This window comes from Sardina pilchardus, chromosome 9, assembly GCF_963854185.1.
Source record: "Sardina pilchardus chromosome 9, fSarPil1.1, whole genome shotgun sequence".
Classification (NCBI taxonomy): domain Eukaryota; kingdom Metazoa; phylum Chordata; class Actinopteri; order Clupeiformes; family Clupeidae; genus Sardina; species Sardina pilchardus.
In genome coordinates, this window is record NC_085002.1 from 24,436,038 (window position 1) to 24,460,248 (window position 24,211).

At 46.0% G+C, this 24,211-nt stretch overlaps 1 protein-coding gene across 3 annotated transcripts in view; it reads right to left on the minus strand.

Annotated features, from left to right (window-relative positions):
* kcnab2a (potassium voltage-gated channel subfamily A regulatory beta subunit 2a) overlaps positions 1-24,211 on the minus strand; it is a 139,602-nt gene that overhangs the window by 106,684 nt on the left and 8,707 nt on the right. The window contains exon 1 of one of the 3 annotated variants that reach the window (XM_062544355.1): positions 21,226-21,377. The exons of the other annotated variants lie outside the window; for them this stretch is intronic. The gene's annotated coding sequence lies outside the window, so the exon portion shown is untranslated. Of the gene's footprint in view, positions 1-21,225; positions 21,378-24,211 lie in introns of those variants that run through there. 3 annotated transcript variants of the gene reach the window in all.

Sequence of the window (24,211 nt, forward strand, 5' to 3'; positions counted from 1 at the left end):
GTGGCAAGAACACATGTACAAATACAAAAAAACAAGAAAGAGAGACTAGTCTTGTGATGCAAATCAACGGGATTCGGGCTGTTCGATGCGATACACACAGCAGCAGGCAGAGCAGAGAGCTCGGTCTTCTTCCTGCTGTTCCGGCTGTTCCTGCTGTTCCGGCGTTCCAACCCAATCCCAAACAGCAGCAGCCCCGACACAACTTTCAGCTCCTCTGGACCACTGCAGTCACTCTAAATAAAAGAGCACTTGCTCAGTGCACATAACGTCACAGAATAAAATGTCAGAAGCCTACGCAGAAGAGACAGTCCAAAAGCCTCTGGGAGACATCAGCAGCCGCCATTTCCATGAAGCGACACGGAAGTGGCAGGACGAAGATGAAGAGGCGCTGAGCGATGACCGTGTCATCTCCTCGCAGACTGGAAAAAACCCAGAAGATCAAACCTCTGAGGGCTAGCCCTTGTGTCTGTTTTGCAAACCAAGGTTACCTGTGCAGTACATGTTATACATTCATTAATAACAGGTAAAAAGGTCAGACATGGCAGCTTTTGAGCAAAAGTAGGTGCCTCTCATTCAGCGTTCATACGTCCTCCCACGCTCCTCGGGCCTCGATCCTCACTGATGTACATAAAGATGAGAGGCACCCTTCGTCAAAAAAGGGTCAAAAGGTCAATGTGTGTCCTACTCCTCTTTAGGGCAAAGGGTCAAAAGGTCAATGTGTGTCCTACTCCTCTTTAGGGCAAAGGCCACAGCACAGGTTCATAAGGTCTCAAGCTCGGCATCCTCTGCTTCGTCCACCATCTTAACGGACATCCTCAGCTAAGAATTATAGGAGCCTAATAGGCCAGTCAATCTAGCTCAAAAAAGGGCCAAAACTTAAACTAATTGCAATAGTAATGTTTCATACTTTTTATTGATCCTTAAACCCTCCTGCATCACATATTAAAAATCTACCCATTTATATTTAGTGGAACATACGTTTTTTCGAGGTCAAAGGTAGCAATTTCCAATGCATTTTGCCATTGGGATTTACTACAGGTGAAATGGGAAAAAATTTAAACTATAGATATCAACTTGAAACTTTCACAGTTGTTTACTCATATTCAGGCAAAGATTTTTTGTATTGCAAGTTTTCTGAAATGTGATGTTTAGATATGCAAATGAGACTAGTTTTACTTAAATATGCAATAATTTGCATATATTAAGAATCTGAATTCTAAATCTGAACAATAAGTACAGTCAGCTTCAAAATAATTGCTGAATTTTGTTTATATATTGGATACCAAAAGCCTAAAAACGGTAGTGGCAGAGCGTGGCAGTGGCTACAAGGGTCAGAGACCGTGGCAGATTCAGTGGTCAGTCTGCAAGTGACAAGGTTCACATAACGCGGTTTGGTGGGCATTTCAAGCATTACAAAATAACTGCATTAATCACTCGTGTCCGAGTAAGAGACCACGCATCGCGCACCCATAGTAGAAGTTTATCCAGGCTTTGCCATGACGATTTCTGGATCATATTCCTATATTTTGCACAAATGTGACAACAATAATGTGAATGCTTACTCGAGGAATGTCAAAGTGGCCTATGCAGTCAGTCAGGGAAATTGCTTCAATTCACGCGTATCATCTTGTCCCATTTGTATTTTGTTTTACTGAAAACTATCGGAAATATGTGAAAACACCCGGAAAATGTTTAAGGCATGGACATATTCGTGAAGCCGACCCCATTTATCGCAGATTTCGAGGAAGGAAAGCTCTTCGAAATCTGAAATGTTTGATAAGCCAGTGAACAATTATTGAACTAAATATAGGCACTATATTTATACGTTTCACATTAGGCTACCTAATTCTTGATATCCTCTGATAAGACTACAGTTTTAATTGCAGATATATGCTGTTGCATAGTTTGGTAGTATTAACGCACAGTGCATGCCCATTTATCTAGAAACATATGCCGACTTCGAAGTGCTATTTTTAATAGCCCGCATTTCACAATATGCTGTGCAAATAAAGGCCTTGATTCGTGATCAACTAATGTTGTTGCGCTGCATTGCCTCTACGTGTCGCCAACTGACGATACACACTGGAAATGTGCGTACGCCAGGCATGAAGCTTGCGTGGAGGACCGCACATTCTCACGTTCAAGTCAGTCTTTGTACATCCGGACGTGAGCGTGAGAGTTAGCGTACGCAGCATTTTTGTGCGTACGCAAGCTTTGTACATGAGGCCCCTGGTGTTTTTCTAGGCTGATTTGACATGGAACTACACTCTCTTCTGGCGTAATAATCAAGGCAACTTGCAAACGTACCATAGGCACAGTGATATCGTACGCAGCATCTGAAAATAGTCCCCATAGACAATAAGCAGTAGTAGTGCCAGTAGTTTGCAAGTTGCCTTGATTATTACGCCAGATGAGAGTGTAGTTCCATGTCAAATCAGCCTAGAAAAACGCCAGGTTTCATTTTCAGTTGGTCTTACTGCACTTTCTAACTTGAGAGGAGACACGTTTTAAATGGGAAAATTACCAGAAATCTTAGTCACTTTTAAACATGAAGCTAGCAGGCGAGAGGCTAATGGTCTAATCCGATTCAATGATCTATGCTAGGCTGAAGCTAAAAGTTGTATCGCCAGACTCACAGAATGGCTGGACGAACGGGAACAAGGTAAATATTGATTGTTTTGCTTGAGGGGAGGTGGAAAATGAGCGTATTTCCAAAAATGACGGAATATCCCTTTAAGGTCAATATCTTCCTTATGTGACTTGGCTTGCATTGAGATACTTCGATCATGCCATATCATTGACAATCATTTGCTCTATAATGTACTTCCATTGAAACACATCGATTTTTACTTGACTTGATATCCTCATTTCTGAGGTGATATGAAGTGATCTAATATTTCCATTGTATTTTGGATTTTGGTATCCAATATATAAGCAAAATGCAGCAATTATTTTGAAGCTGATTGTAACTTTTGTTCAGATTCAGTGTTCTAGAAATATATGCAAATTATTGCATATTTAAGTGAAACTGGTCTCATTTGCATATCTAAACATCACATTTCAGAAAACTTGCAATACAAAAATTCTTTGCCTTAATGTGAGTAAACAACTGTAAAAGTTTCAAGTTGATATCTATAGTTTGAAATTGTACCCATGTCACCTGTAGTAAATCCCAATGGCAAAATGCATTGGAAATTACTGCCTTTGACCTTGAAAAAAACTATGTTCCACTAAATATAAAAAGGTAGATTTTTAATATGTTAATTAGATATACCTAGGGATCACAAAAAACTTGGAATGATTACTATTGCAATTAGTTATGGGTCAAACGCTAGATTGACTGGCCTATAAAGGGGTCACAGCTGACCCCAGGTCATGACCCCATCTCATCGAGTACCTAACACTGCAGACCCTATCAACTGAAGATGAGTTAGTTAGCTAGTTAGTTAGTAATCCACATTGACCCCTCGTGCTTAAATTGTCACATGGCATGGCATGTCATGGTCTCGAAGCACTCTAGTTTGGCAAAAGATTAGCCGTGTCATGTCGCAGAAGGTATTGGAACACTTTTTTGGAGCAAAGTGCTTGTGATGTTTGCTGACTTCTGTGTCAGAGTTCTGCTCCGAGAGGAGAGACAGTTTGAATACAATTGAATTTCCCCTTGGGGATCAATAAAGTATCTATCTACGGTATCTATCTACCTACCTACCTACCTACCTATCTATCTATCTATCTATTTATCTATCTATCTATCTATCTACATTCATAAACAAATACAAGCACACATGTGCATCTCTACAAAACACACACTCGTTCTCACCCGCCTCCCGCTCTGCACACACAGAGACCCACGTGACAGAGGACAAGTGCGCTGTGTGTGACTTACTGCATTCTTTGATTCGGTCTTGTGATGTGGTTTGCACCCGCATCCTCTATAATTCTGTCTTGTGATGTGTTCTGGGCTCACATCCTCCATGACATCCTCCATGATACTGTCTTGTTGTGTAAGCACTCGGCCCTACTATGGTCTGCGCTCTGCTAGAGCTGTACTGTGCTGTGCTGGTCCTTGGCAGGCAGCTTAGAGTCACCTGTGCCCGTGGGGCTTGGCGCCATGCCAGTAACTGACCTCACACCTGCCACACACCGGGTACGTCTGTGTGTGTGTGTGTGTGTGTGTGTGTGTGTGTGTGTGTGTGTGTGTGTGTGTGTGTGTGTGTGTGTGCGTCTCTGAGTAATTGTGTGTAGGTCTTTACATGCCTCTGTGTGTGTGTGTGTGTGTGTGTGTGTGTGTGTGTGTGTGTGTGTGTGTGTGTGTGTGTGTGTGTGTGTGTGTGTGTGGTTATGTAAAAATCACACATCCTGCCAGTGAGAGGTCGGTCAGTCATTGTGAACGTGTCAGGCTGCAGTTGCTGGAGGTGGGAGGTGGATAGATGGCTTCAGCACGTCCACTACACTCATGCGTCAAACTGGAGAGGCACGGGAACACACACACACACACACACACACACACACACACACACACAAGGTGAGAGGAAAAGAGATGGCTTTAGAATGTCCCCTACACTCATACCTCAACAGCTGGAAACGCAGAGTGTGTGCGTGTGTGTGTATGTGTGTGTGTGTGTGTGTGAGGGGGGGGGGGGGGGGGGGGTGGGGGGGTTGGGGGGGTAGACAGTATATCTTTGTTTCTGTCATCGAGTACTGTTGGTATGGAAAAAAGACACTCGAAAACAGTCGGTTCTACCAAGTTCGGGTTACTGCAGCCAACGGCTAGAGCTACTGTACAGTGCTACACTCTGGGGGCATGAGCATGGTGGCTAATAAACATGCCCCCATAGAGTAGCTCTGTAGCTGCCTTGCGACAGACAACCATGCTCATCAGTCCGAGGTCAGAGGTACTGTGCTCTGCACGCTAACTAATCAGATGCCATCTTTAAGCGATATTTGTAAGCAAAGTTTTTTGTTTTTCATCTTAGCAGATAGAGCAGTTCATACTTCAATGTTATCTTAAACGGTAAAGGCTTCAAAACCTGCTGTTTTACTTCTCGCAAATCTGATATCACAACATCAATTACATCGGTTTCCCAAAACCCTAGCTGGACCTTCTGTCTGTCTATCCTACTGTATGTCTTGCACATCATTGGAGCTAAACACATCTTGCACAGCTATGAGAGAGAAAAGGTGGTGACGCAGAGGCTCTCTCTCTTTCCCACACGCACACACACACACACACGTACGAAAAACAGGGTGAGAGGTGGAGAGCTATCTTCGACATGTCCACCACACTTGCATCAAGAGCTTTTAAAGACTCTGGGGCTCACACTTAACCTGTCACACACACATACACACACACACACACACACACACACACACACACACACACACACACACATAGACACAGACACAGACACAGACACACACAGTCATACTCATACTCTACAGGTGAGAGGTAGAGAACTATATTTGGCATGTCCACCACACAAGCATCAACCAATTTAAGCGTTATCTCACAAGGTCTGGAATTACACTTAGCAAATGACACACAAACACACACACACACACACACACACACAGTGTCCTTTTGTATAGTGATGCAGAGATGTATCTGTAAACCCCTCTGATCCTGCAGTAGGCTACAGTAGTGATGCTCATCATGACTGCAAGCTGTACGCTGGCCTGTGAGGGTTGCATTTGGTCGGTATGTATGCTGGTGTTTGTGCTGTCTATGGAAATCAGGCAGTGTGAGAGTGCAACTGTATCGCTCTGGGCTCAATGCGATATGGGCCAACACTCTGTGTGTGTGTGTGTGTGTGTGTCTCTGTGTGTGTGTGTGTGTGTGTGTGACCATCTGTGTACATGAATGTGGGTGCATGTGTACATGATTATCTGTGTGTATGTACGGTATGTATGCATGTATGTATGTATAGACTGTATGTACATACAGTACGTACAATGTGTGTATGTGTGGGTGGGTGTGCGTGTGCGTGCACTTGATCATCTGTGCGCATACTGTAGGTATGCCCATTTTTCTGATTTCATCCTACGGTTGCTAAGTCACATTCAAATGTGTTGACAGACATACAGTACAGTATTCAAATGTGTGCAGTGGTCTCACTGCTCACCATTTGCAGTGGTCATTTTGAATTAAGATTATCAACTCATTCCAATATCACTCAGCAACTGTAAGAATCAGAAAAATGTGCAGTGGTCTCTTCATTTTTTCCAGAGATCTGTAAATATATTTATGTGCTTGTGTGTCAGTGTATACAGTACGTGTGTGTGTGTGTGTGTGTGTGTGTGTGTGTGTGTGTAATGGCAGAACACCACTGCGGCAGATCCTGCTGATACAAGCTCTGCACTGGTCTTCTATTTATACAATTACATCTCAGTCTCTACAATGCAGCCCTCCTGCATTATTCACTCACTCTCTCTCTCCCTCAGACACACACACACACACACACACACACACACACACACACACACACACACACACGTGCACTGCGGTTCCCCTGCCTTCTGTCTCCTTCCTGTTTCTGTAACCCCCCCCACACACACTCTCTGTCCCCTTTTCTCTTCCTCCTGTCTCCGTCCCTCTCTCTAGCTTCCCTCCCTCTCTCTCTCCATCTATCTCCCTCTTCCCTCCATCTCTCTCTCTCTCTCCTCCCTCTCTCATTCTCTCCTCTGTCTCTACCTGTTTTTGTTTCCCCTCTCTCTCTCGCTTTTGTTTTGCTCCAGAAACAATCCCAACATGAAAGCAGAGTTGCTGGTGTTTACCCAGGCTTCTGTTCTGCTCTTCTCTACTCTGCTTTAAGTGCTGAAGAGGGAGGGTGTGTGTGTGTGTGTGTGTGTGTGTGTGTGTGTGTGGAGTCAGGGAAAGAATGTTCTGGAATGTTTAATGAAGAACAAGAGTCCCAAATGCAGTAGATGATGATGATGGTTTCTGTGAGCAATGTTTTCCACACACACTCACACGGAATGCAATGCCTACTGAGGGTGAGTGACACACACATCCTCAGAAAGCAGTGTGATAGATGAACAGTGTGAAAAGAAAGAGAGCGTGAGAGAGTGTATGAAAGAGAGTGGGGAATGTGAGACAGGCAGATATAGAGGGATCGAGAGAGAGAGAGAGAGAGAGAGAGAGAACGAGCTATATGAAGCACTGCAGATGAAAAGGAGTGGAAGGGAGAGAAATACTGTAGCTGACTATGCAGCGGTGAGCCAGAGAGAGAGAGAGAGAGAGAGAGAGAGAGCAAAGGAGAAAGACAGGAATCACACAGAACATCATGCACATGTTCCACATACATAAATCACTCCATCAGCTTTCCATCAACATTCATGACATCACATTACATTAAACACTCACACACCACTTCAAGTAGTCAATGTAGTTTTCAAGGTTTTTGCGACCAATTTTCAAAGGCTTGAAGGAAATATCTAAACACACATATATGCACACTCTTATCCTCTAATCCAAACAATCATTCTGACCGGCACCCCCTCTCACAGACACACACGTATGTGCGTGCAAGCAAGCAAGCAAGGAAGCACACACACACACACACACACACACACACACACACACATAACCACACACACACACACACACACACACACTGTGAATGATGGCAAAAGTGAATGTGACTACCACATTTCTCTCACCTCTAGTGTGGGAAAGGATTGGCGAGAAGCTAGTCAGACCAAGTGTGCTTGGTTGTGTGCATGTGTGCAGGCTTTTGAACATGTCTGTGTGTGTGTGTGTGTGTGTGTGTGTGTGTGTGTGTGTGTATGTGTGCAGGCTTTTGAACATGTCTCTGTGCACGTGTGTGTGTGTGTGTGTGAGCAGGCTTTTGAACATGTCTGTGTGTGCATGTGTGTGTGTGTGTAGGCTTTTGAACATGTCTGTGTGTGCACACGTGTGGACACAGTGCTTCACTGAGTGCGTGTGCATGTGCACCTATGTGTGAGAGTTCATCGAAGTATAGTACTACGCTTGTGTGTGTGTGTGTGTGTGTGTGTGTGTGTGTGTGTTGGTGTGTGTCGGTGCAACCCAGATGTGCAACTGGAAATTGTGAGACCAGCTGCCCACTTAGAAACACATCTGCACACGTGCTTTACACTCCAATCACCACATGTCAACACACACACACACACACCTCTATTACTCTTCACTCTCCTTCCCCCTCTGCACAATTCATTCATCTTTTTTATCCATTCACGTTTTCATTCACTCTTTTACTCCAGAACAAATGAACGAATGAATTCCCTCTCAGAGTAAATGTGTGCATTCAGAGATGAAGGGTTTTGGCTTTGAGAGGAGAGGAGATCGGATGCTCTTCAGCTATGTCGTAGGCTAAGTATGGCTCTAAGGGGAGCCTAGAGTGAGTGTGTGTGAGGAGTGTGTGTGTGTGTGTGTGCGTGTGTGTGTGTGTGTGTGTGTGCGTGTGTGTGTGTGTGTGTGTATGTATGTGTGTATATGTGTGTGTACTTTATCTGTCACTGAACATACAGTATGCTTGTGTGAGTATGCAAATACTGTATGTACATGTTTGCATGTGCGTGTGTGTGTGTGTGTGTGTGTGGCAAGATTCCATGTTGAGGGGGGTGGCACGTAATCAGGGGCATGTGTATGTGTATGTATGCATGCATGTAAGCGTGTGTGTGTGTGTGTGTGTGTGTGTGTGTGTGTGTGTGTGTTGCATTAGCATGTCTTGCATTAAGAGATTGAGCCAAGAATAGATTATGCTTCAGGGTTGTGTTCACGTGATGCCAAGCAAGCACTAACACGCTAACATGCTACCATGTTGCTAGCATGGAGGTGAAGACTGTGGAAGGGGCCAAGGCAGATGGTTGCTCCTATGAGACTACTGTATGGAGAAACTATTCAGAATGGTTAGCAATGAACCGCTATCCATGATGAGACATGGTCCCGTTTTATCATACAGGATGACAAGGAAGTTTCTAATGCCATGATTGCCATCTCATGTTGAGGGTCCACTGAATGAATACTCGATACGTCAACAGTCTCACAGACACAGGGGGACCAGTGAGCGTGCCAATAGAACATGATGCATTAGACATACCAAATTCACACACATGCTAAGACACACACTTGTGGTTTCAATTCCAAGGCTAGAGATCATTCAGCAAGGTTATGCTACAGGAGCTACAAGACACACAGATCAGTATGTGTGTGTAGCTCATCCTGGTCAACAGTGAACTGAGTATGTGTGTGTGTGTGTGTGTGTGTGTGTGTGTGTGTGTGTGTGTGTGTGTGTGTGTGTGTGTGTGTGTGGCCGATACAGGCCTACAGCAGAAGCTCAGGCTAACACTGGCCCACTGCCACTAGTGCCATCATCACCACAGCTGAGGAGGCAACTAGGCAACCCACACCATCAAATACACACCACACACACACACACAGAATGTGTGCAAGTGAGAATATGTGTGTGTGTGTGTGTGTGTGTGTGTGTGTGTGTGTGTGTGTGTGTGTGTGTGTGCGTGAGTTGATCTCAGTGCTCTGGTAGTGTAGCTGAAGTGAACGGTGTCATCACATCACACTGATCACTTGAGTGTGGCAGAGCCAGGCCTACTGCAGGGACGACACTGGTCCACACACACACACACACACACACACACACACACACACTACATTGGGTCTGATATCTGTCTGAGCGCTAGTGAGTGTATGTGTGTGTGTGTATGTGTGTGTGTGTGTGTGTGCGTGTGTGTGTGCGTGTGTGTGTGCTTTGCTGTATGAATCAGAGGGCCGTGTGTTGCTTGTCAGGGTGTGGACAGTATCCTTCCTGATGTCCCCAGACTTTATGTGCTCTGTGAGTGAGTGAGTGAGTGTGTGTGTGTGCGCATGTACTGTACATGTGTGTGAGACGGGGAGCTATGCTGAGTATCATTCTGTGGCCCCACCACTGCTCTGTCTCCCTAACACACACACACACACACACACACACACACAGCTCTGATGCTGACTGTCGCAAACCAAAAGATGTGGAGTCACAACATTTCATCCTCCTCCCTCACTTCTTCCTCACCCACACACACACACACACACACACACACACACACACTGCAACAGAAATGCCGGCGTATCTGATTGGCAAGTTGAGTCACGCAGCAGCGCTGTGATTGGTCAGGCACCAGCTGCAGAGCAGAGCTCCAGCTTTACTCAGCAATAAACTCTCTCTCTCCCCCTCTCTCCTCCTCCCTCTCTCTCTCTCTCCCTCCCTCCATCTCTCTCCATTTCTCTCTCTCCATATCTCTCCCTCCCTCTCTCTCTCTCTCTCCCTCCATCTCTCCCCCCTCCACTTTCCCTTCCTATCTTGACTTTGCTTTTCAGCTCCATAGTTTTCCAGCTCACTCACTGGAGGCTTTTTTCAGCATCTGAGCCTTTTCTTCTCCTCTCACAGGAGAATCTTTTCATTCATTTATCTTCAGCCTTGTCTCTGCTCTCTCTCTCTCTCTATCTCTCTGCTCTCTATCTCTCTCTCTCTTGGATTCTCTTTTATCACTATGCTTTTCTTTACCACTCCTTCTCTCTCTCTGATTTAATCTTCAATCTTCAGCCCCCCCTCTTGCTCACTGTCCTTTATTCTACCTCTCTATTTTCCCCCACTTCTCACCCTACCTTCTCCTAGCTACTCTCTTCTTGGACTGCAACAATTAATCAGTTGATCAATTAATCAATTGAACAATTAATCAATTGATCCGTTAATTGATTAGTGTCCAGTTAAGGAAAAACACTCAGACTTCTCTGATAGCAGGCTCTTTAACTTGAATAATCTCGTCTATGACAGCGAACTAAATATCTTTGGTGTGTGGACAAAACAAGGCATTTGAGGACCTACAGTAATCTTGGGCTTTGAGCATTTGATCGATTCTGACATTGTATCGATCAAACCACTAATCGGTTAATCGAGAAAATAAATATGCAGATTAGTCGACTATGAAAACAATCATTAGTTGCAACCCTGACTCTCTTCTACCATTCTCTCTCTCCCACTTCTACCTCCCCCTCTCCCTCCCTACCTCCCTCTGCCGCCCCTCCCTTCCTCCCTCTGTTTCTCGTGTCATACTCAGTGGCTCATGTCTCAGACTGCAGCAGAATCAGCTGTGAGAGGGAGCAGAGCACCGAGCCCATGCAGGACCTGCCCTTACACAGGAACAGGAAGGACTGACCCGTCACACCGCCACGTCACGTCACGTCACCTCACGACTGGAAAGCGAGCAGTGGCTTGTGACATCACACTACAGGGCCTAGATGTTTGCCGCTCATCTTTTTTTTTTCTTCATTTCTTAAAAAAGTGCATAGTACTATTAAACAGACTTGGTAACCTGTAACCTGTTGTGAGTAACGGTGACGTTATTTCCAGGCCAACATTGCCCTGCACCCTTCTTACCATCATTTTACTGATGTGTAGTTTGTATCTTGTATCTGTAGTTTTCATAATTGAATAGCCATAAGGGACACTCTGCCACAGAATCTCACTGTTCCTCCTGGGGCTCTACAGTGGCTTCCCTCCCTGGTGCAAGCTCACAGGGCCGCTAGGCGCTACGGTTAGCTCCTCCCTCTGTGGTGCTACTGTTAGCTCCTCTCTCCTCAGCGCAGAGCCATGGGGACGCTAGGCGCTAGTGTTAGCTCCTCTCTCCCAGTGCAGAGCCATGGGGGCGCTAGCGCTAGCGCCTCTCTCCCGGTGCAGAGCCATGGGGACGTTAGGCGCTAGCTCCTCTCTCCCAGTGCAGAACCATGGAGGCGCTAGCGTTAGCTCCTCTCTCCCTGGTGCAGACCCATGGGGACGTTAAGCGCTAGCGTTAGCTCCTCTCTCCCTGGTGCAGACCCATGGGGACGCTAGGCGCTAGAGTTAGCTCCTCATCCCCATCTGCTGCGCTGCTAAATCAGGAACAGGAGGTACCTGAGGAAAGCTACAGGGATAACTGACTGAAAGTACTGGGTCAGCAATACCACCCACGTATGAAGGAAATGTAGGGCAGTCGCTACCCATGCTGTTTACCATCACGACCATTTGAGGCTTCAGTAGAAGATTTTTTTTTTCTCTCTCCTTTATACTTACACTACACTTAGACCTACATACTGTACTACAAATAGTTACAAAGTAAAGTTCCTCGAGAGTTACTCCTGAATTTCAAACACATGACTCCCAGTTCTTGAACAGGACATCATTGACATCATCCTCATCACCACCACACACCATCAAGTAAGTAGTTGGTTGGTTGAACATGTACACAAAACCCTGTTAACAGTTACATCTCCTAAACTAGAGCTAATTTCATGTACAGTACACCATCTACAAGTATTACATGACAAACTAACCACCTTTCAGTAGAAACACCAGAGCTCAGAAGATCCGGCAGACAGTATGAAAGGCCTCTTTCAGACCAGCCATTCCGGTTCACATACACATGAGGTGAATTAAGGTGAACCGCTTCAAGAACACACGGCCAAGCCTTGCTGAAATATACCGCATGTTTTACAACTAGCCAACAGAAAATCTATACAGCTTTGCTGTACACAAAGTGAACATGTTTTATTTCTGCAGCTACAAACTGGCAACCTCAGGATCATGGGTTTGATTCCCAAGACGCAAAACACACTGATAACCGTAAAACACCCACTCCATAAGTAAGCTAAATAAAGAAACATACATGGGATATCACTTAAGAATTTTGTTTTGCTTGTTCTCCCTTTGGTTGATCTCCACATGGATAAGAGCAGAAATTGTCACATTAGAGGTCTCTGCACACAATGCACGTCCTACAGGATCATGTGACGAGAACATCAACACAGCAGAGGATGCAGGGGGAGGAATGAGAAGTAATGCAGAGCGCATATCCCATATCGGAGCTGCTCCCATCTTCTATTAACCTCAGCTCCTAGCCTAGCTCATTGTACTGCAACACACATTGGATTAAATCATCGGCCACATTTATAAATGTCTTTTTAAAACAGCCTGATGTAGTATTAACCTCCACCCCCAAACTTTACAAATGTAGACAACACATACACACACACACACACACACACACACACACACGTCAGCATATTAAAGCCTTGACAGAGCCACTCACTGAGACATTCAGAAGATATATGGTCCATCCTCACAGCCCACACAGAGATTCATGAGACTGAGGCAGAGCAGTAGTCAATCAACCTGCAGTGTGTGTGTGTGTGTGTGTGTCCGTGTGTTTTCTATGTTGATTCCATCTCAGAGTGTCAGTGACTGATGCCATGCATGTTTGTCATGAGTGTGCTGTTGTGACTGTGTCTGTCTGCCAACATGCACGCTTGTGCACGTGTGTGTGTGTGTGTGTGTGTGTGTGTCTGTGTGTGTGTGTGTGTGTGTGTGTGTGTGTGTGTGTATTTGTGCATCTCATGGTGCTGTGTGTTTGGTGTGTTTGTTCCATGTGTGGGTGGGACCTATTGCTTGCCTGTACACCCTCAAGTCAATCCTTGCAAACATGCAAAGAATCAATACACACACACAGGCATGTACACACTCCCATACAACCATGCACTCCCTAAAACACACAAACACACCCCCACACCCATACCCAGGACAGACATAAGAATCATAACACAAACATACTCACACTTAGACACAGAACCCACTCACAACTCTGCACACACTTACTCTCACACAGAGACCTACATGCATACCATTCACGTGTAACCATGAATATGCTCATGCAAAGGTAAAACACACACACACACACACACACACACACACACACACACACACACACACAAACACACAGACACACAATCCTCATACAAAAGTAGAACACACACACACACACACACACACAGATGATAGACCACGGCTGTGGCTAACGCTACTAAACTGGGGCTTCTAACGCAATGTCTTAGAGAGAGTGTCATCATCAGAGGAAAGAGAACAGCCAAAACCCAAAGTCAGCAAACGCAAATCAGCAAAAGCACCACTGGGCCACCTCCCGTCAGGGTCATTATCCAAAGACAGATTCACTTCCTCACCAAACAGGATCTTGCCTCAGACAACACTGCAGACTAAAGTATGCAGCTTGTTTGTGTGTTTAAGATGTGCATGTCCACTAACATCGTTCAAATCATCAAGTTAACAAACCCACGAACCTTCTGCTAATCAATCTTAAGTGCTGTAAGTGATGCACTTCACTAATGCTTTTCATACGCTGCTTCACTGTGTCCCCATCTGATGTGCTCCAACCCTCCCTCTCCATCCTCTCTCTGCATTGCAGCAGCAGCAGCAGCAGCAGCGCTAGCTGGGTGTGACCGTAGCATACGCCGGGGCCCTCGACACAGCACCTGCTAGCTAGCGTAGCGCGCTAACAACGCTAGCGGCTAAGAGAAGGACGAGCAAAACAGAGAGGGGCGGCTCTGTGCTCTGTGTCCAGTGTGTCCACTCCATCTCTCCGGGCTCAAATGACATGACTGCAGTGCTAGAAACTAGCTGACCAGACTCGGAATTCTAATTCAGGCTCTGGGTCCAATCTGGTTTGCAACAGCAATCGAATAGTGGCCTCCACTTTGAACACTCAGAGCCAGGGACAGATAACAGAGGAGTTCAGTTCAGCACCTGCTGAGTTATAGGAGGAGGGAGAGAGTTAGAGAAGGAGAGAGAGAGAGAGAGAGAGAGAGAGAGAGAGAGACTTGTGATGACTGAGGTGGAGGAGAGATCGATACAAAGAAAATTGACAGGAGACAAAGGCAGACAAAAAGAGCATTTAGAGCAGTCATGACAGAGGGAGAGAGAGGGACTGGGGGGAAAGCACACACACAATCTCAGCATGAGGTACATTAACACACACACACACACACACACACACACATGCATTCTTATTCTTCAGCCTTCTAAAGTTAGCTGCATCCACACACACCTAACTGGAGGAATGAAAAGCTGTGAAGTAGATTGTGGGGGCCTTAAGTGCTTAGCAGTAGTCCTCTATGCAGGTCCCCACAGAGCCATCAGACAGAGCCTTCAAATGGATAGCTAGGAGAGGAGAGGAGAGGAGAGGAGAATAACACGGTCACACTGCAGTAAACCTGCAGAAGAGAGGGAATTTCTTCTTTTTTTTTAACACACACACACACACACACACACACACACACACACACACACACACACACACACACACACACACACAGAGACAGCTGTAAGCACAACACAGACATGCATCCATAAGTATAAATACACACTAACACACACACACACACAGAGTTGTTAAGCACTGTCAGTACACTCACACACACAGATGTATAAATCACCACTAGGGATGTAACGGTATGAAAATTTAACCCCACGGTTATAGTGACCAAAATGATCACGGTTTTCGGTATTATCGCGGTATTTTAAAAATTGTGTGTACAATATGTTAAGAAAGCGCTGATGGGTGTAGACAAGCTGAAATATTTTAGTTTGAAAAGTGTGACAGTGTTTATTACATTAAAAATATAGGCAAACCCTTGTTGCCTTCAGCAGGATACTGATCATTCACAGCAGTGGCAATCCTAGTCTCTGCTCAACCCTCCACACATACAGAAAATGGCTTGTCTTGTTTCTTTTGCATATTTTGAATTCATAAACTTTATATATTTTCCTAATAGTTTAGAATATGTTAGGATCTGCATAATTACTTATAGCTAAAAATATTCAGTAATTTGAATACTTCATATTGATTTTTAAACTATTACACTTGTCTTTAATGACTTTAATGTTGTGTAGGTCTAATTGAGAGCCTGTCACTTTAAGAGATACGTGAAGTAGGCTAATTATATTAACCTTCATTCGGTTTTAGGAAAGTAGTCATACATAGTTCAAGGATATCCGTTTTCACAGAATAAAATGAATGTTCAAAAAAAAAACAAGTCAAAGAAAATATTGCTGGGATCATAGAAAAGATATGCTAACTTCTATGATTTTGGTGAGCACTAGGCTACTGTACATTACTAGACATGACGCGTGAGCTAACGGGATAGTTACCTTGATGGAACTCTCTCAAGATGTAAAAGTTTGCCAATAGGCTGTGTAGCTTTTTTCGGAAATTGAACTAAACACTACAGTAGGCCTAAATGAACTAAATTCTATGGCCTACTGTAGGTACAGTAGGTTACCGTGGCATTGTGCTCACTTTTTCCTTGGTTGGAAATGTTGGCTGCTTAGCTTAACTTATGATTTGGAGTTTGGTATATTTGTTATATCCAATAAGTGACACCCAGCGCTCAACATAAAACTTCACGGCATTCTCCTGATAACGTTAGTGGAATAGCCTAGATTTAATGTGAACGTGTAGGCCTACATAAAAAGACGCAGAGTGGCTACATGATACAGCGCACGTTTTGGGGTGAAAATGTTGCGCCCTTTAAAAGCAGGTGTAGCCTTATGCGAATCATGGTTAAATCCATCAATTAGACAACAGAATTAGTAAGGTAAAGTTTTGTTTCATAGTAGCCTTCAGCTTGTGTCAAAAGCAGGCTCGGATGAAGCTGGGAGGAATTAAACACGCGGTTACCACACCGTAGTATCAACCGTGATAATAATGATATTCCAAATGAACACGGTAATTGTTATCGTCAATATTTTTATCATGGTTTACCGTCACACCGGTAATCGTTACATCCCTAATCACCACACACACACTGGCGCACACAGAGAGATGCGCAAAAGGACTCATACTCACACAAACATACATCATTAGCATGCTGCTGAGGAGGGACACAAACGGCAGAATGTAGGTCAGGCTTTAACGAATTTCACACACACAAACACACACACACACACACACACACACACACACACACACAGAGAGAGAGAGAGAGTGTAGTTTGGAGCTGTGTGTGTGTGTGTGTGTGTGTGTGTGTGTATGTGTGTGAGTGTGAGTGTGAGTGTGAGAGAGAGAGACGGAGAGCCGTGGCCTTCCTGTGACATACACTCACTGTTCTAACACGAGTGAGTCAGCGGTACCATGGAGGACAGGTGGAGTGGAGCTTAGAGCACCAGAGGGGCCCTGCTGTAGGAGGAGAGGACCACACACACACACACACACACACACACACACACACACACACACACACACTTGTGTTTATGAATTTATTTTTAGGCCACATCGCCCAGCCCTATGTGCTACCATAATCGTGTAGACACATGGCACATACAGTCTCCTATTTTACAGACAGGTGTGATAAATACCTAGTGTACCAGACACATGTGGGAGTATGCTTTCCTCTCCAAGTACATGTGTATGTGTGCATATGTGTATGTGTATGCATGTGTACTGTATGTGCGTGTGTGCATATGTGTATATATGTGTGTGTATACAGTATATGTGTGAGTGTGTGTGTGTGTGTGTGTGTGTGTGTCACGTGTGGCGTGGCACAAAGGTAATGACTGCAGACAGGATGATTAGACAGAAGACTTAAGAAGTTCTCTCTGAGGAACCGCACCATTCCAAAACGTGTCACTTCTTCTGAGGAGGCCACAGAACACACAGCAGCAGCACAGGGCGCTTTGAAATGGATCACACGCACACCTGATGAAACCAAAATTACCTGTGAGCGAATTCTGAACGACAAGAAAAGAAGCAGGGCTCGCCTCCCTTTGTAGATGATGAAACCCTCTGTAGTTGAGACTTCCAACATGGAAGCTCAGCATCTCCATCACCCTGTATTCCGAATCTTCAGAGGTAGCAACAGACAACGCAACGGAACTCTGAGGAGCTGTTATGCACTGTGTTGCTGAGAGTCAGGTGTATCCACCTTATTCCTTAAACCGGAATTTCTGTTTACATTATAACTTTGCGCATTCTCAGTACGATAACTAGAATACAGGTATGCTTCAACTTATATTTCTTTTCGAAATGTTGACAATTCTGCCCTCAATATGGATATTCTGAATAATACATAAATGATATAAAAACAAACTTTTATTTGTTTCTAATCTATGCATTATGATGTGTCAAGCACAGTCAACCGTCACCTTAAAATCGACACAATGCAGCTTCGCCGGAATTAGAAAACCGTTTTCTGAATACTGAGGTGTCATGGCGATGGCCATTGTTGGCTGTGTGATAGCGAGTGTCCAAGAGGATGCTGGGATGTGAGGGATGTGGTACTATGAAGAAGGAAATAGCATGGCTGTAAATTGCTGCCAGGTCGTTGAAATGGTAATGGAGATACATTATTCAATAGAAACCAGTGGTGCTGTTACACCTATAAAGGTAAAAGAAAACCCTTTATAGTGCTTCTGAATCTCTAGGGTAAACAAGAGTCACAGGGTAATGTTGGAATGGGAATTATCTGTGTGTGTGAAAGGGACGTAAAGGCTTTCTCTATTACTGATTAATTAACAGAAATTAGGCTAACAGAAAGATCACTGACAACTGTTGTCAATGACCGTGTTCACAGCTCACAGCATCATCACCTATGCCTTAACTCAACAACACATACATTTAGATCCCCTAAAATCTTAAAGGTTATGCTAAATATTTTAGCACATTTTTAGCACTGCATATACAGTACAGATACAGCCAGCTAGTTAGCAGATGTATACCCAGCTAGTTAGCATTTAGTAAAGCTGAATGTTAACACTACCAGCTACCAGCCAAGTAAGTGTAGCCTTATCTAACCAACTGATTACTATCTTAATGATGCAATCCCTGTGGTAAGCAAATATACACCAAATGTTACGCTTATCCAATAAACTAACTACTGCTGCAAGTTATGCTAGAGTTATACAGGTTGTACATGGAATGGGAGACATTTGGTAATATGACTAAAACATGTATGTAGGTCACCTATGGCATGACCATGTAATGTAATGGTCACTGTGGGCCTATTAGGAAGAACAAGGATTTTGCTTTGCCCTTAGAATGGGTTCATCAACGAGAACCATCCAAAGTTTTCTAGAAGCTTATAAATTCACCCACGTTCATTATTCACCAACATCACTGGGTTTTCACATGCTCTGGTCTTCTACTGACATCCATGGTATGCCCTTAGGCTTCATATACAGTACATCAATACATCACAGCTGACTGACAGCTGTCAGTCTTAAGCCTGGCAGGCAGAGCACAGCCTTTGCTGTTTGCCACATATTACACATACCTGTGTGTAGAAAGATAAAGCATGCACATGTTCAAACGGATAAGGGTTATTCTTAAAATAACCATATCCTGTTGGCACATTTCTATAAACCGCCTTGGGACCGGTTAGCATAATTAGCCATTTTAACGGCTGACTCCTGCTACTAAAAAGGCATTCAAAGCAATACGGTTGCCCTGTGAGGGTTTCTCTTCACTAGCCCACTAAAGCTAACAGCCGAGGTGTATTTATGACCGCCACATATGACCCCCTTCATAATCACCACACACGCGTCAGTCAATAAAGACATGACCACGCCGTCCCCCACACGTGATGGATGTTGCCGTGGCTACGCAGGCTCCTCTCTCAGCAGCTGGGTCCTACTCTGTGTGTGTGTGTGTGTGTGTGTGTGTGTGTGTTTTCCTATCTTCCCCCATCTCTTCTCATCTCTCCGTTCTCTTCCCCTCTCTGATATGCACTCGTTTTCTTTCCTCCTGTCCTCCCTCATCCTCCCCTCCTGTCTTCTCATCTACTTTCTCCTCCTCCTCCTCTCCTCTCCTCAGAAGCAGTACATCATGCAACCCCCCCCCCCCCCCCCCCCTCCACCCCGAATCCACATCCCTCGTTCTCCTCCTCTCTGGAGCTAACGTCTCACTGCACCAAACCAGACCCTCTGCACCCGAGCTTCCCTCACACACTCCCCGACTACCCGCCCAGCTTTGGACCAGAGCCCAGAGGCAGTCCTGCTACTGCTACTGCTACTGCTACCTCCACACACACACACACACACACACACACACACACACACACACACACACTGATCTCCTCCTCGACGACTGTGTGCTACCACTGCAGAATCTTGCTTGGCACTGGAAAGCCAACAGAACAGATTCCTAAAATATTCATAACAAACGCCCTTTGCATACCTGCACTAGTTCATACTCAGACCAGCAGGAGGGAAAGCATTAGGGTGGTGGGGACTGTGTGTGTGTGTGTGTGTGTGTGTGTGTGTGTGTGTGTGTGTGTGTGTGTGTGTGTCATCAGAAAAGGTAGAGAAGAGGGTTGCGTAAAAGTCGGTGCTGTCTGCAACAGATGGAATCTGCAGCAGCATCAGCAGCGGTAGCAGTAGCAGGTAAGGAGAGACAGAGAGAGACAGAGAGAGGGAGAGAGAGAGAGAGAGAGAGAGAGACAGAGAGAGGGAGAGAGAGAGAGAGAGAAGAAAAGAAAAATCTAGACAGGCATAGAAGGCAGAGAACGAAAGAAAGAGAGAGGGAGAGAGGAAGAGAGGGAGAGAGGGAGAGAGGGAGGGGGGTGAAACAGGAGAGGAACTCAGAGTTCTAATCTGATTCCCCCTGAACATCAGCACTGCAGCTATTCAGTGTGATTTCTCTCTTTCCTCCTTCACCCTCTCTATCCCTCTATCCCTCCCTCTCTCTCTCCCTCCATCCCTCCCTCCCTCTCTCCCTCTGTCTCAGTCCCTCATCTGAATGTAGGAGGACAGAGCATGCATTAAACATGGCAGACACGGAGAGAGCCGGACTCAAACATCCCCTGTGTGATGGAGTATGCACAGACGGCAAGAACCGCACCGCACCGCAGCTGCAGCAGCCAGCTACACACACACACACACACACACACACACACACACACACACAGCCAGAAAAGAGGAGGGAGAGACATGGGGGGGGGGGGGGAGTCGGAGGGGGAGAATGAGAAAGGGAAAACGGAATGTGGAGCAGAGGAAGAGAGAGGCAGAGAGAGAGAGAGAGAGAGAAATAGAGAGAGGGAGAGGCAGAGGTAAACCAGCTGAGGTAATGCTCACTAGCGCTACAAAACCGCTAGGCATCCGCTCCCTGCTTCCTTGGCACACACACACACACACACACACACACTGCAGCCCCAGGTACACTAACCCAGCTCTGCAGACTGAACCCGATGTGTAAAGAAAAACAAGAATGAGAGACAGAGAGAGAGAGAGAGAGAGAGAGAGAGAGAGAGAGAGCGATCGATCTGAAGCGATAGCGATGGAGCTGGCTGTAGCCATTGCATGGAGCTGGAGCGGCGCGATGCGATGGTGGAGGTGGAGGTGGTGGACGGGGAGCGGACGGAGCAGCGCTACCCACCTCGGCGCTCCGCTGCCTGGCCGCCTCTGCAGCGTTGCCTGCCTGTCCTGTCCTGTCCTGTCCTGGAGCTCGCCCGGAGGAGAGGAGAGGAGACCAGAGCCAGCCTGCAGCCACACTCCCGCCAGCGCACGCAGAGAGAGAGAGAGGGAGACGGAGGGAGAGGGAGGGAGAAGGAATGGAGAGAAAGAGAGGAGGAGGAGGAGGAGGAGGAGGAGGAGAAGAGAGAGAGAGAGAGAGAGAGAGATAGAGAGAGAGGGAGGGGTGCGAGACGGGAGCACTCAATGAGCATGTGCTCTGCACTGACAGCCTCCTCGCGTCTGTGTATGTATATGTGTGTCTGTGTATGTATATGTGTGTGTGTGTGTGTGTTCGTGTGTGTGTGTGTGCGTGTATGTGTGTGTGTGCCTGAAAGGAGGACTCTACATGTGTAAATGACAGAGAGAGACAGTGAGAGAGAGGGAGAGAGAGAGAGGGAGAGAGACAGAGATAGAAGATAGAGAGAGAGAGAGAGAGAGGTGCAGGGATGTGGAAGCAAGCAAGAAGGCGGGCGGAAGACAAACAGGAAAGAAAGGCGATGGAAAGCATCAGAGAGAAAGAAAGGGAGAAATGTGTGGTGACTGTCAGAGAGCCTGTAGAATCACTGAAATTCTCAGAGCAGAGCAGGACACACAGACACAAACACACAGACACAGACACACACACACACAGACAGACTTAGCACAGTCAGTGGGGAGTTGGCATGTAGATATAAGACAGGGTGGAGTAGGGTGAGAACAGAGTGTGTGTGTGTGTGTGTGTGTGTGTGTGTGTGTGTGTGTGTGTGTGTGTGTGTGGGGTGGAGGGTGTTGAACAGGATGGTTCAGAATCGAAGCCCATGCCAGCCAATGCCAGCCAAGCACTTCTCCGCATGGGACAGTGTGCAGTGACAGGATTGTGTGTATGTGTGTGTGTGTGTGTGTGTGTGTGTGTACGCACTTTCAGGATCCATGAAAAGCAGTCTGTTTCTATCCCCCCCTCTCCATCCAATGGGGGGAGGGTTGGGGGGACTCAGAAACCAATCCAAACCGTGAACAGAGACTTTCCTGGCAGCACATAAAGCAGCAGACGAATGGACAGGTTTTACTGCGTACTCATAACTTGGGTCCACTCGGTCTTTGTGTAATACTTTTACCACAAGCACGTCATCCTCCCAAGAAAAAACGCTCGCTCCATATTACCAACAACCCCCCTCCCAATAGCTGAATCTGAACCCCATTCAACCCACCACAATATGCGAACACACACACACACACACACACACACACACACACACACACACACACACACACACACACACACACACACACACACACACACACACACACACACACACACTAAAAACTGGGTTGAAGTGGTAGAACATGAAGCGTGGAAATATCTACTGAGCTAGATATACTACATACACACACACACACACACACACACACACACACACACACACACACACACACACACACACACACACACACACACACACACACACACACACACACACACACTAAAAACTGGGTTGAAGTGGTAGAACATGAAGCGTGGAAATATCTACTGAGCTAGATATACTACACACACACACACACACACACACACACACACACACACACACACACTAAAAACTGGATTGTGGTAGAACATGAAGCGTGGAAATAACTAACTACTGAGTTAGATATACTACATACAGACGCATACACACACACACACACAAACACACACACACACACACACACCCCTCCCCCACCTCTGCAACAGTACACTGTGATTCTTTCCAAAGGACCCATCCGTGGCCCGATCTGAGGAGGCTGACCCCAATCTCCAGCTCTACCTGTCACACAGGGGCCGGATGAAAGAGTGGAGAGCGTCCTGGCTGAGAGTCCCACTGGGCGCCCGGTGCACAGGCACATAGGCCCCAGAGCCTTGACCTTTCCTCTCCTCTATTCCACTCCATTCCAAGCCTGGCCAGGCCTTTGAAAGGAACCTCAGTGGGGTTCTAGAGTGCACGTGACTGACAGAACATGCGGAATGCTCAATCCCCCGAACAATCCGACTGAAAACATTCCAAAATGTCAAGGCAAGGCTAGAGCACACACCGAATTCTGCCTGCCTGTGCAGAAAGGTAATACATGCGTTGCAAAGCAAAGGAAGACGCGCCTGCGTCTGATCCCAGGACAGGGATGGGGATAAAATAGCGGCGTGTTCCAGGAGGAGGGAGCTTTTTATATGGAGGAATCTAATACACTTCGGCAGCCGTTCGTTCCATGAAGCCAGTCACATTTCTCATTCAAAATTCATGGAGGATCGCAGGGCCGCAGGATTTCGCCGGCCTCACCTTAAAAAGCGCTGAGTCATGACTCCGTACCTGAGCCGGCAGCCGACGACGCGGAGGCCGGGCTGCTCTAAATTAAGCGTGACAATTAAAGGCATTAAAAGCGCAGCGCTGATGCACAACCAGTGGCTGTTTAGAGCACATTAATGCCTCGAGTGGCGGCTCCTTCCGTTCACTGCACACAAGGGAGCCGTGGTGCATCCAGAGAGCCGGAGAGAGAGCTCACACAGACGATGAAACAGGTCCAGTTCAGGTCAGGACCACAGCCAGCCCATAGAGTCCCAGATCGGAGGTGAATCGGTTAGCGTGAGGCACGGTCAGCCGTATCGGTCATTTTTTTTCCCCTAAAGTGAATGCCACTCCATCCATCAATGCCAATTTAAGCCTGCTACGCTAGCTAGTGATTCAGTGCAAATGACTTAGAGCAGATGAGCAGGGGATGGTTAGTGGGGGTAAAGGAAGAAATGATAAAATAACCCAGGCAGTAACAGCTTTTGGGAACAGAAAGCATGTGGATACGTTTTGTAATGACACAGACAGAATGCATGCATGCCTGGGACAGTTCTCCAAGAGTGATATCTGGAGAGCTTGAACCAAGACACACATACTAAAAACTGTTACTGCAAT